We start from the raw sequence: 11,389 nt of genomic DNA on the forward strand, positions 1-11,389 counted from the left end.
ATGTGATGCCCATTTCAACCTTTTTGGTTTATTCTCTTATATCAAGACAGGATTATATTTTACAATAACTCTTGGTTAATAAATATATAATTCTCATGATTGAAATTTCACAGCTTAATATCCAGTAGGAACAAAGTGTGTTATCATTTAAAATAATTTCTTCCTAGTTTGTGCAATACAGGACATGCGGTTCCAGACAGGCCTTAAAGGCCTGATACTGATCTCAGGTTCGCAGGGAACTCACCGAAATTAATGGAGCTACAACAATGCAAAAGTAACGTCAAGCATATTTGAGAAGGAAAGTCAAAGCATTTATTGCATCACCGAGCCGGGTATGGAAGTATACTTTATAATAGATTGCAAAAGGGAAGGACACAGCTTTGCACCATTGTACAGCAGTAACTATCTTGTTTAATTTTGGGTTTAAGAGCATACTCTAAGGTTGTTTTGATGACTGAGTTCCTAAGAATTAAAGTGTTAAAATGCAATACTTCATTTCTCATTCCCGGCAGTTACCACATATGCTAGGAATCTATGATTCTCCACTTATAGTACGTCACAGACCTGCATGGGTGTGGAGTCTGCACTGCACAATAACTTACAGACTGTTACAGTTTGATGCTTCAGGGATTTCCTGCCCATTGACAGCAGTGCTAAAAATATGAGTGGCTTACTGCTATGAAGACTGACTATCGTCTTTTTCTGTTTTTTCAACTAGTAATAACACCTTACAAAATAAAAAATTAAAAGGATAAAAAAAAATAATAGAAGGCTGATATTGAGTCCCACTTTCTAGCAGATGGCAGCAAAATATCTTAACCAAATATACAGTTTCAGTGGAAATTTTATTAATCTTTACAAATTGTTGCTTGATTTGTCTCAAGGATTGGATGAAGAGACACGTGACGACAGAGAATTTGAATAGCTGTGTTAGACTGGCAATGGTTAGCAATGAGGATTTAAGCAGGGAGCTAAGGTCCTCCTTTGTGTCATTCTGAAAATTTTTAGAAGATGATAGCTGAAAGCCCCAAGGGTCTGTTCCTCGCTATACATAGACCCTTAAACAGCAGGATCAGATGTCAAAGAAAAACAGGGATCTGGAAAAGCTATAGGGCAGAGATGGAAATGCTTTCCTAACTGGATAGAAATGGCTTGAGAATTAGAGAGAGAAGAGAATGGGAGACAGTTACTATTCCAAAGTTGTGCACATATAATGACAAACTCTTCACGTCCATGTTTAATGACTACAGATTCATCTCTAATCCTGTAATCCTTCATGACCTGCTATCTACAGGACTTCTCTGCACAAATAAAAGCTTGCTAGGAAATATCGTTAGGATATTATTGAAAACAACAAAACCACATGCAACAGGGTAAAAGAGCTTCTTCAAGTCAGCAAGTGACTGCATATGGTCATGTGTCTTCTTGCATCACTTAGTTTCTTACTTATATTACATGTGAAGGTCTCAGGAAAGGTAACAGTTGTTTCAAAAGTTCGTCTGTCCCAATATATCATATGGGATAGCATAATGGAGTCTATTTTCACCACTCCTATGTCAATTTAATATCTCAGTTTCAAGTGGAACTTTGTGTACAGTTTGGCCTGCATATGTTCTGGGAACAGCCGTCCATAGTAGAAATTCAGTTGAATATGTAAAAGAACATGCCTGGGAAAAATTGCTACTTCTAGGTCTTCCTGTTGGCAACGCGTTTCATTTCTTTCTGGAGTGCATCTGATCTGCGACACCTGCCTCCATTTTCCATGCTGTGCAAGCTAGACTACAATCCTTCAAATGATGAATATTGGTCATATATATACACAGTATTAAGAAAACAAACTATGAATATCATCCAATATGTAACACTTCCAACACATCCTACAACACTGAATAGCAGAATGAGTATGGTTTAGCCATTAGACCAATGACAGCAAGTAGTTCCCAGCATCATAAAAGTTCATAAAAATTTAATTGAATTAACACCAAGTAAGTCCTGAGAAGTGCTAGAGGGGCCCAGAGGAGTACTGCTTGGTTACTTCTGACCTGCCCTCACCTATCAGGTGAGGAAAAGATAATTTCCTTCCACCTCCTTCTTTTCTGCTGTACATTGATGTACTGCAGACATGTACAGGTTAGATTCATGTCTTTCCAACCACCACAAGTAAGACTGACCATCTCTAAACTGATTTTACACCTGCGTATGATGCTTCTTGCACGGTAACTTTTTAGTTTAAAGCTGTCTAATTCTGAATAAAAAGAATCCAATGTTTTCTCTAAGAAGATCACATAAGAATCACAAATTTTCTCCGGTGCTTGAAAGAAATCTGTTCCTATAGCCTAAATGTTCAGAAAAGTGTTGTTACTTTTAATGTTGCCAGATCTGAAGTGATGAGATACTATGGGAAAGGTTATTCTTGCAGTATTTACAGATACAAGCAGAAGCAGAAGTGACAGAAATTTCAAAGTAAGACTGCTTGAAATACTTCCAGCTCAATTTTGCAGAACTTCTCCTCACAGAGATTCAGATATTCATCCAAACTTTCCATGCTTACCTGAACTAGACATGTGGTGATGGTAATTTTGGAACAGCCCAAACTCTCTGGAGAAGTGGAAGAGTTAGTACCGCAAGACAAACTGATGTATTAGAAAAATATTTTTTAAATGCCTGAAAGCTTGCTGCAAATAGTCAAAGAAACAAACTTCCTATAAGTTCTAAATTTCACAGCTTTGTCAACAGAAATTTCAGCTTCAATTTGACAGCGGCTATATAAACAAGCTATCACAGGGCCAGCTCGGGTAGGACGTTACAGCACGTTTGTGACCTGCACCACATTCATGGACAGGCACATGTTCCACTGGCTGATCCATGGTGGAGGAAGTACCTCACATTCATCACTGAGCAACATTACACACAATTTTTATCCCACTCTACCTCTAAATCTGTCGTGCCCTATTGAACACTTGGAGCAGTTGTAAGTCATGCCTCCGTTTGCTTCCTGGTCCTTAATTCCTGCAGCAGCAGCATCACCTTTAGTAGAAAAAAATGCCTTCTTGAGCTCTATTAAGCCTTTGGTGTAGCAGTGGCAGTTGTTTTAATCTCTTAGAGTACCTTAAAGTCCCTCAACTTAGTAGTTTAAATGCACATTTGCCACATCTTAATCCTTTATGCAGTTCCATATACCCATCATCCTACAGAAGACATGTCTGTCGAACTGAGATACTGAAATTATTGACAGACTTTAAAAACAAATTAAAAAAAAACCTTATAATAAAACTATTTCTTTCTGACATTGCCTGCCTCAACAGTGTCTACAACAAGAGGCTTGTCCCTTGTTCAGACAGTAGGACCCCCTCCCTCCCAGCTCCCCAGGATAATGTTCGATGAAACAGTCCTGCCTACCCTCTCTCAATCTTCCTCCATACATATCTGCAGCAGTTTTTGTGCTGTGATCCTGCAGCTGTTCCTTTACTTCTTCTCACTGCTCCCACTTCCCATCTGAAGGGGGAAAAAAAAAAAAGCTCCAGACACTTTTAATCTGTTCCCACACTCCATCTCCACTTTCCTTTGCAGAGCTCCCGGTGCTGGTCTTGTAAGAGACGCTGCTGTGAAATGCAGCAGAGCCGACACCTACAATTTTAGGAGAAAAGTTTTAAGCTACAGCAGGAACTAGAAGGGGAAATTCTTTGTGGCTTGCATCGAGCAAGCCCCTCTTCTGCATTTCGTGGGGCCCCCGGTTTGCTTTCTTCACCAACGGCCTCTGCCGTGGCCCAGAGCAGAGCAGAAGGTGGCAGGCGTGCCTGCCCCACCACGCTGCTCTTCAGCACCACGTGGCAAAGCGGGGAGAAGACAAAGGCATTTGGTTTATGTGATAGTGCCTGATATCACATTGTGTAGCTAAGATGTCTGCTTTCAGCAAAGGGAAAATACCAGGGGTATTGTGGTGTCAAACATATAATTTCTTTGATTATGCAAGAAGTTTGAGCATAGACTCTGTTGATTATATCTAAAATTTTTACTGCAAATGCACATTGTTTGGTGAGGGACCAATGAAAACTTTATTTCACTAAGGTGGTTCAAGATGACTCCAGAAACCTTGTATGCATTCTTTCTGCAGGCCAGGGGACCAGAGCCCACCTGCACCACCAGTCCCACCACAGACCTGCTGCACTTGGTAGAAGCAGTCAGAGTCAGCAGCAATGACAGCAGGAGTGCGATGGTGCCAGATCCGTGTGCGAACATCAACAGTCATAGTGAGAAGAGTGACAGCCATTCATCTGCCCCCAACATTGTGAAGAGCAAAAATACAAGTATTACATGTCGGCTGTGGGTTTATTAGGTAGTGTGGTAACGTGCGGAGCTGATGGGCTCCTCAAATCCCTTGTTGACTGAAATTGCTGCACTCAGCTCAAGTGAGCCCTTGCAGTCCTAATTACCCAAGATAAAATGTCCTCACAGTGCATTAATGTTATTCCCTAAACCTCTGTATCTTGGTGCATGATACAAGTCTGGTAAGAAATCTCTGCATTTAACTTTTTTCATTCTTTTATTTTATACAATTTTTGCTCCACATCTTAATAGATTCCCTTCTTCATTTACTCACACTCTAGGAAAGATTTTATAAAAAGACCCAAACTTCAGATGAAAATTAAAACTAGAAAAGAAGTTTTCCAATTAAAATCTCTGTGCAGCAATTCTGAATATCTCGGGTCTATACAACTACATACTACTCAGTCCAGAGCCAGTGCTAGACTGCCCAAAGGAAATTCAAAAATGGTTTGAAGACACCAGTTTCTCTAATTTTCTGCTAAGACTGGGGGTACTTCTGGCCTTTACCAGGACCTAGGGATTAATGAACGAGGAGGAACTGAGATGCTTTTACTTGAGCTGTTTTCGCTTTCTTTGCCACTCCAAGAAGAGTGGATGGATTAGTGCCACCGCCTAGTCAAAAAATCATCACAAGAATTTGATTACTCATTACTACTGGTTACTATACTTTGCTTTTTTTGCTAATAAAGTAACCAAGCATGCAACATACTGCTGATACTAGAAACATTAATCTTTCTAGATCAAGCCTCAGCACTACTCAGCCCAAAGTACAAAAGGCAGCATGTGTCAGGGCAGCTCGGCCAGTTGGAAAGTCTGATGTAACACTTTCCTAGTGGAAAATGTTGATTCAATGTTGATTTGTAGCAAAAACATTCATTAGAAATGCATTTTGTCTGAGAGAGCACAAGGAAGCTTCTGCTAGTGCTTGTTGTGGATACGCATGGTGTTACCATCACGCTTTCCTGCAATGAGGGGTAGGGTTTGGCTCCGGTCAACACCAACACATGGGCTGGGGATCCCACAACTAGGGGGACACGCTGCCAGCGTTGGGTCCGTTCCCCCACTGTGGACTGCTCAGTTCCTCCGAATCCACTGTCCCAAACAGACATCTAGCTAGCCAGGCAGCAGGTACCTCCTGAGCCACAGTTGCAGCGGAGACACCAGAAATGCTGAGAGCATCCTGACACCCAGCAAGCTGGTGACGAACCCACCAGCCATGGAGGTGACTCTCTTGGAGACAGAACTCCAGAGCTTCAATTTTCTTCACAAAATATCTGTGTCATTTCCCTCCTCACCCACAAAGGAAGAGAGTTTAGTAACATCCTGAGCAGCAGACAAACAAGTACAGGTGCTAAGCACAATGCCTTGCCTAGGAGGAACTTCGGTATCTGGTTCAGATAGGCGCTTAGGTATCTGATTCAGCACCAAACACAGTGGTGGCTTTGCTCAGGGTGTGGCAGGAAAAGAAATAAAAAACAAAGAGCAAGCACATACTTAAAGCACGTCTCTTCAGCTCTAAGCCACATTCATTTCTGTTTTTTCTTCCTCCTTTTCTCCCCCTCCCCTCTTATCATGTTGCAGTTGTGCTGAAAACTGATGGATGTCTTGGAGAAGGAATCAGAAGTCACTTTAAGTTCATTTGCTCAAAGACTGTGCCTCTTCAGTATATCAGGCACAGGCTTTGGAAGAAATATTCATGAAAAACCACAGTACAAACCCACAATACCCGGCTTAACTACAAGTGAATGATTTAATACCTGTCAATCACAAATGGCAGGAAGTGTTATATTGTGTCTTAAACAACCTTAAACCACTAACCATAGCAATATCAAAGTTGCTTAGTTAATTTGTTGAAGAAATGCTTCAGTAGGTATCTGTGCACTGAGTTGCTATTTTACTATGTAACTTGCACATATTCCCAGAAGTTTAGAAGCTAAATTGGAGATTACTAATATCAGTTAAATAACCCTCTGATATCTTTCTTACTTAATTCCCAAAACAGTTCTTTCTCACGCTACGTAAGATGAATGAAAATACAGAGAAATGAAGAGAAAAAGGCCAACATTTTCAAGCATGTATGAATTTGGGGTTCTTTGTTTCTGGCAAACAGGACTCAGTTTTACAAACGCCAGACCTCAACACTTCCAGGTGACTTCAGCATAAGCCAATAATGCACTGAAAATCTGCTCCAGCATGACCTGGCTGCGTCCACAGACTGAGCTCTAGCATGAATTAGATTTGCCCCATGGTCAGTTTGCAGCACCTAAATGTCCATGCCCAGAAAATTAACGCCTGCTTTTCTCATTCAGACAACCTTCCTAAAAAAAAAAAGATCCAATAGCATTTCTTTTGCTCCTATTTCAGCCAGCCTGGAATTTTGCACCCCAAGGTGCTTCAAGTTGTAATAAAGATGATGGGAGTCCACAGACTCTTCAATAAGAGGTCTCAATCTTAAAATGAAAATAGATCTGCATTGAGGAAGTCCCTGTGCAAATGAGGAGCTAGCAGTGTTTGTTTTGTAGTGAGTCTCCAAAACAACCTTTTTATAGTATTTCTCAAAGCAGGGAAGACTGACAGAGACATGTCAAGTGCGTGAAGGCAGAAACTTAAGATCCAGTACAGCAAAAGAACAACCACCTCTGTCCTTCAGATGTTGATAAGAGAGTTGTCAGTGAAATTAAGATTCATCAAAACCGCTGGTTGGAGCAGACCAACTTTATGACAAGGTTTGAGATGCAGGTAACACCAATGCCTCTGCCTAGACTGAGCCCACAGGTTCCCAAATGCACACCCAGCAGGGAAGTGTGCCATTGTGAGCAAACTGAAGGCACCAGGGCCTTCAGCCTGCTCTGAGACTAAGAGGACATTACAGCAATTAGTTTGATGGTGACAAAAGCTGTTGGAAGCCACCACAGGATGGACAGTTTTGTGCAGGTTGTGTAACCAGGTAAAGAAATCTGCTGTTGTGTTCTGAATTGCACTTGAATTGTCACGGAAGATACACAGTCAAAAGCTGGGCCAAAATTTTATCCCATCTCTTTTCTTCAGGACTAATGCCATCAACAAATGAAACCAGGAAAACGATCAAAGCATCTTCATATAGATGGTATCTACCACTATCAGCTTCTGTCTTTGTAGCACTGAGAAAGAGGTTTGATGCATCCATACAGAAGTCTGTCTTAGGAGAAAAGTGAAACATAGAGACTTTAGCTAGAGCTCAAGTGATGCTTTGTTTTGTATTTAAAAGAGATCAGCCCAAACAACACCTACATAAACAGGATTAGGATATATTCTGTACAAATGCCATGTTTCAGGTTTCTAATTAAGAACACACCTAAGCCCTAACAGACTTTTCCAACATCAAGAGACAGTTTTTAGCAGCATGCAGGCTTTAACAACTCATTAAATGGTTAGCAACTCACACTGATTGAGCTGACGCAGCACAGAAGCATCTAGTAAAAAAAGTCAAGAAAAATAAGCAAGTATCAAAATTGCACATGGTGAGCCTCAAAAATTCAGAAGACACTGCCTCTAACCTGCTAAGCCCCAAGTGACTCAGTAGAAACAGGCCATGAAAAGACAGCAGTTCCCACTACTATAAGTCTGTGGGACTCCTTAGCAGAGAACCAAGCTGAAATCTCTGAGCAGCACAACAAAAGCCATCCTCACTTAAGGCACTAGCGATCACTGTGGGCGCTCCAAACTCATCACGTGGGATACTACTTTTTAGAGCCTGGCCTGAAGCTCATCTCATTCATATCTGTCACTGCAAAGAAGTAATAACTTCTGGGACCAGAAATAGATAGAGAAATCCAAACCAGAGCTGGGTACAGCTGCTTCAATTAAGCTAGCACCACACCGGAGGTTGTGGTGTTGTGCCACCCAAACATCAGGAGAAGAATCGAAACATGTCTCTGTCACCATTTTAGTTTCTGGTTCCTGCCTCACCCCAGGTGCGGAGGAACATGCCCGAGCCCATGGTCTGATACAGACCTCTCCTTTGTTGCCCTGGCAATCCCAGCCCTGGTGAGAGGGGCTACAAGGGGGCCACAAACCCATGCTTGGTTGGACAAAAATGGAGTATCTCTTCCAAGCTAGGGTATATCTTGTATCAAAGCAAAAGGATGTTTCTACAACAAATGCTGCCAAAAAGGCAAAGTTTTTTTGTAATTCAATAATAGTGTACAGCAGGAGCTTTAAAATATGGAGAGTGTTTCAGCTGTTCACTCTATTTGGAAAAGAAAATGAACAAATGTACGTTACAGATGTAATTGGATTGAGAGGTAAAGTGAACAAGAGATGCTGCTTTTAAATGAATTTCCTTTGGACACAAAGAGGTAAGTTGCAGAGAAGGGAGAAAATAAAGAAAAATAACTCTGAGAATTCAAACTACTTTACCAAACTTCACAGCTCTGTGGAAAATGCATTTCAAATGACTCTAAGACATTGCAGCAGTAACATAAAAACCACTACAAACACAGCCCAGGAAGAGAACATGTTCTTTTTATACAATTTCCCTGCCTGTGCTGATTTGTGTATGCAGGCAGGACAGCTTTTTTTCTCCAAAAAGTACAGAAAATTTAAAGTGTAATTTTACAACACCACACTAAAATCTGTCTCCAATTAGTATGCACAATTTCAAAATGAGCTTCAAGCCACGTGTGATATCTTTCAACTCTGACCCATATTTCCAAAAGAAAAACAAGTTGCTTCTTACGATAAGGCTATCAGTTACAAACATGAGTACATGTCACAAAGTTTGCAGCAAACTACATGTTACCAGGAAAATAAATCTGCACCGTAGAACAAATCTTGCTAATTTTGGCTTTCCTTTATGTGGCCCATAATCAAAGCATTATATTGTGTTGTTTGAACATCTTCCTAAATTACTATTTCCTTGTAAGACTCTGAAGGCCAGAAAGCAGTGTTTGCCCACTGATGACAATGCAAAGCAAGCTTTTCTGATAGAAAGCTTCGAGCGAGATGGGGACTCAGGACACACCACCTTTTTCTGGCCAACTCCGAAACAGAGGAGGAATTAGTCTGGATCTAAACAGCCTCGTGCAGGAAACACGCTACCATGACATCTCCATTGAACAGCGTTGAGAGTGCCCATAGACAAACCAAGGATATTTTTTGTACAATGTCCCTTATGCCTCCCTGCACCCTATTCCTATTAGCGCCACTAAATAACAGAGTGGTACCAAAATTTTTGATACCAAGCAAGGCAAGAGATCCCTCTACCGATCTCTTCAGTCTCTAGTGATACCGAGTATCAACTAGATACCTACCCTTACCACTCACTAACGCTTACAGTAACCACTGCTACTAATCACCTCCCTCACGGTCACCAGCAGGGAAGCCGGTTAATCAAAGACGGCTAAATTGCACCTAGCAAAGGCAAATTGCTTGGAAATGTGATCTAATCTCATTTCCCAGCCAGTACCACCAGCCTTTTCTACCTTTTGGGGACAACTAGTTAGTACCGGCAGGGATAAGATTAGTGATTAGTGGTTTGGGATACTAGAGAGGGTCAGATATAGTTGCCTCTTGCATAGGATGCAACAGATTTCCTAGATTCTGAATAGTAATTTTGCCTTTAAAACATCGTTTTACATCTGTATGCTCTACCTTGTTGCTCATTGCTTTCAAATTCACAAACACCAAGAGAAATAAAATAATTGTGCAATTAACATAATCCATATTGAACGCATACAAAATAAATGCAGTTATGATTATTTTAAAAATCTTTAGCCACAGGTTTCCTAAACTGCATTAAGATGAATTTAAGGTTCCTTACCTACAGCTTCACAGATGTCGTCGTCTCATCTCAAACCGCCATCAACCAGCAACAGTTTTAACTATTTCAAAAAACGGAAAACATCTAGGTCACATGTCTATAGACAGCATTTAGGTTAATCTCCCACAGCTCATAAGAAAAGAAAGAAGGGAAAAAAAGTAAAATAAAACCACTTCCTGCAACAGCAGAAGCTAACCATCTCACCAGTGAGCGACTTACACCCAGGTTTAGTGCAAAACTCTTCCGGATTGGATAAAAAGCAAAATTTTAAAGTATGAAAGCAGCTCCTCTGTTAAAATTGCAACAAACAGGGAGGGCTAGTTTTTGCAGAAGGTAAACATGAGGTTTAAAAGGAAATGCTGAAAGGAATTACGATTCTAAGCCTCAAGACAACTTCCCTTTTCTTACCTTCAATGAAACCCTTTGAGTACTGAAATAAATAGCTTGCAACAAATCTGCTTTGCTATTTTGAAATGTAGCTTTAGAAAACATGACACTTACCATACTGTTACTTTAGATTTATAAAATAGCAAATTCTAGCCAATCAGAGAGTTTGCTACTGAAAAAAAAAGTGACTTGTACTATTGCCTGGTGAAGGTCGCCCACTTCCGTTTCTTTGATTTTCTGTTTTAACACTTCTCCATGAAGCAGCCCCTGGAGAAGCACAGGCACACACAGCTGCTGCCCCGCTTCACTTCCCGCAGCATCTCGCACCATAATGGTCCCTCTCAGGCAGGGGGAACCCAGAGAACCAGCAGATTCAGATGCAGCTCTGCGCCTTCGGGGCTCTAGAAAAGCCCCTTCCTTGCATAACCTTCACCAGTGTCTTCCCCGAGGCCTTTTTTTATCAAGGAACAATAGTATCTTTCTGGTATTTCTAGCTCAACTTACAAAACGAGGGCTCATCTCCCTGGTGCAGCGGGGTTCCCTTGCAGGGTAGAGTGGCTGTGTTGTGTGTACGAGGACCATCACGGTGCTGGTCAGGCTGCAGAGCCCTCTGTTGGTGCTTTGGCAGAACAGGGGGATCTTTTTTGGTGGTCTCCCACAATAAAACAAAGAGCTGCCATACAACCTGAGAAAATCAAGGCCACCCTGAAGTTTAAGGATTTGTCCCAACAGTGAAGTAAAATGAACCCTGTTGACAGGGGGTGCCAGTGGAGTTCCTCAAGAAGATGTGCTCCATCTGTGCAGATGTCCAGAAGGAAATTCACTAAGTGCCCTAGAGGAGGATCCTGCAGAACATCCCATGGAGAAAGGGCAGAG

General features: G+C 41.4%; 1 protein-coding gene across 2 annotated transcripts in view; it reads right to left on the bottom strand.

The window, feature by feature from the left end:
- The window catches only part of ARHGAP15 (Rho GTPase activating protein 15), a 333,439-nt gene extending 323,063 nt beyond the window's left edge, over positions 1-10,376 (bottom strand). The window contains exon 1 of one of the 2 annotated variants that reach the window (XM_075152711.1): positions 10,127-10,376. The gene's annotated coding sequence lies outside the window, so the exon portion shown is untranslated. The remainder of the gene's footprint in view (positions 1-10,126) is intronic. The other variant, XM_075152712.1, reaches the window with a different exon arrangement.
- Positions 10,377-11,389: the final 1,013 nt, after the last annotated feature.

The sequence above is a fragment of the Calonectris borealis genome, chromosome 6 (genome assembly GCF_964195595.1).
Source record: "Calonectris borealis chromosome 6, bCalBor7.hap1.2, whole genome shotgun sequence".
NCBI classification, from domain to species: Eukaryota; Metazoa; Chordata; class Aves; order Procellariiformes; family Procellariidae; genus Calonectris; species Calonectris borealis.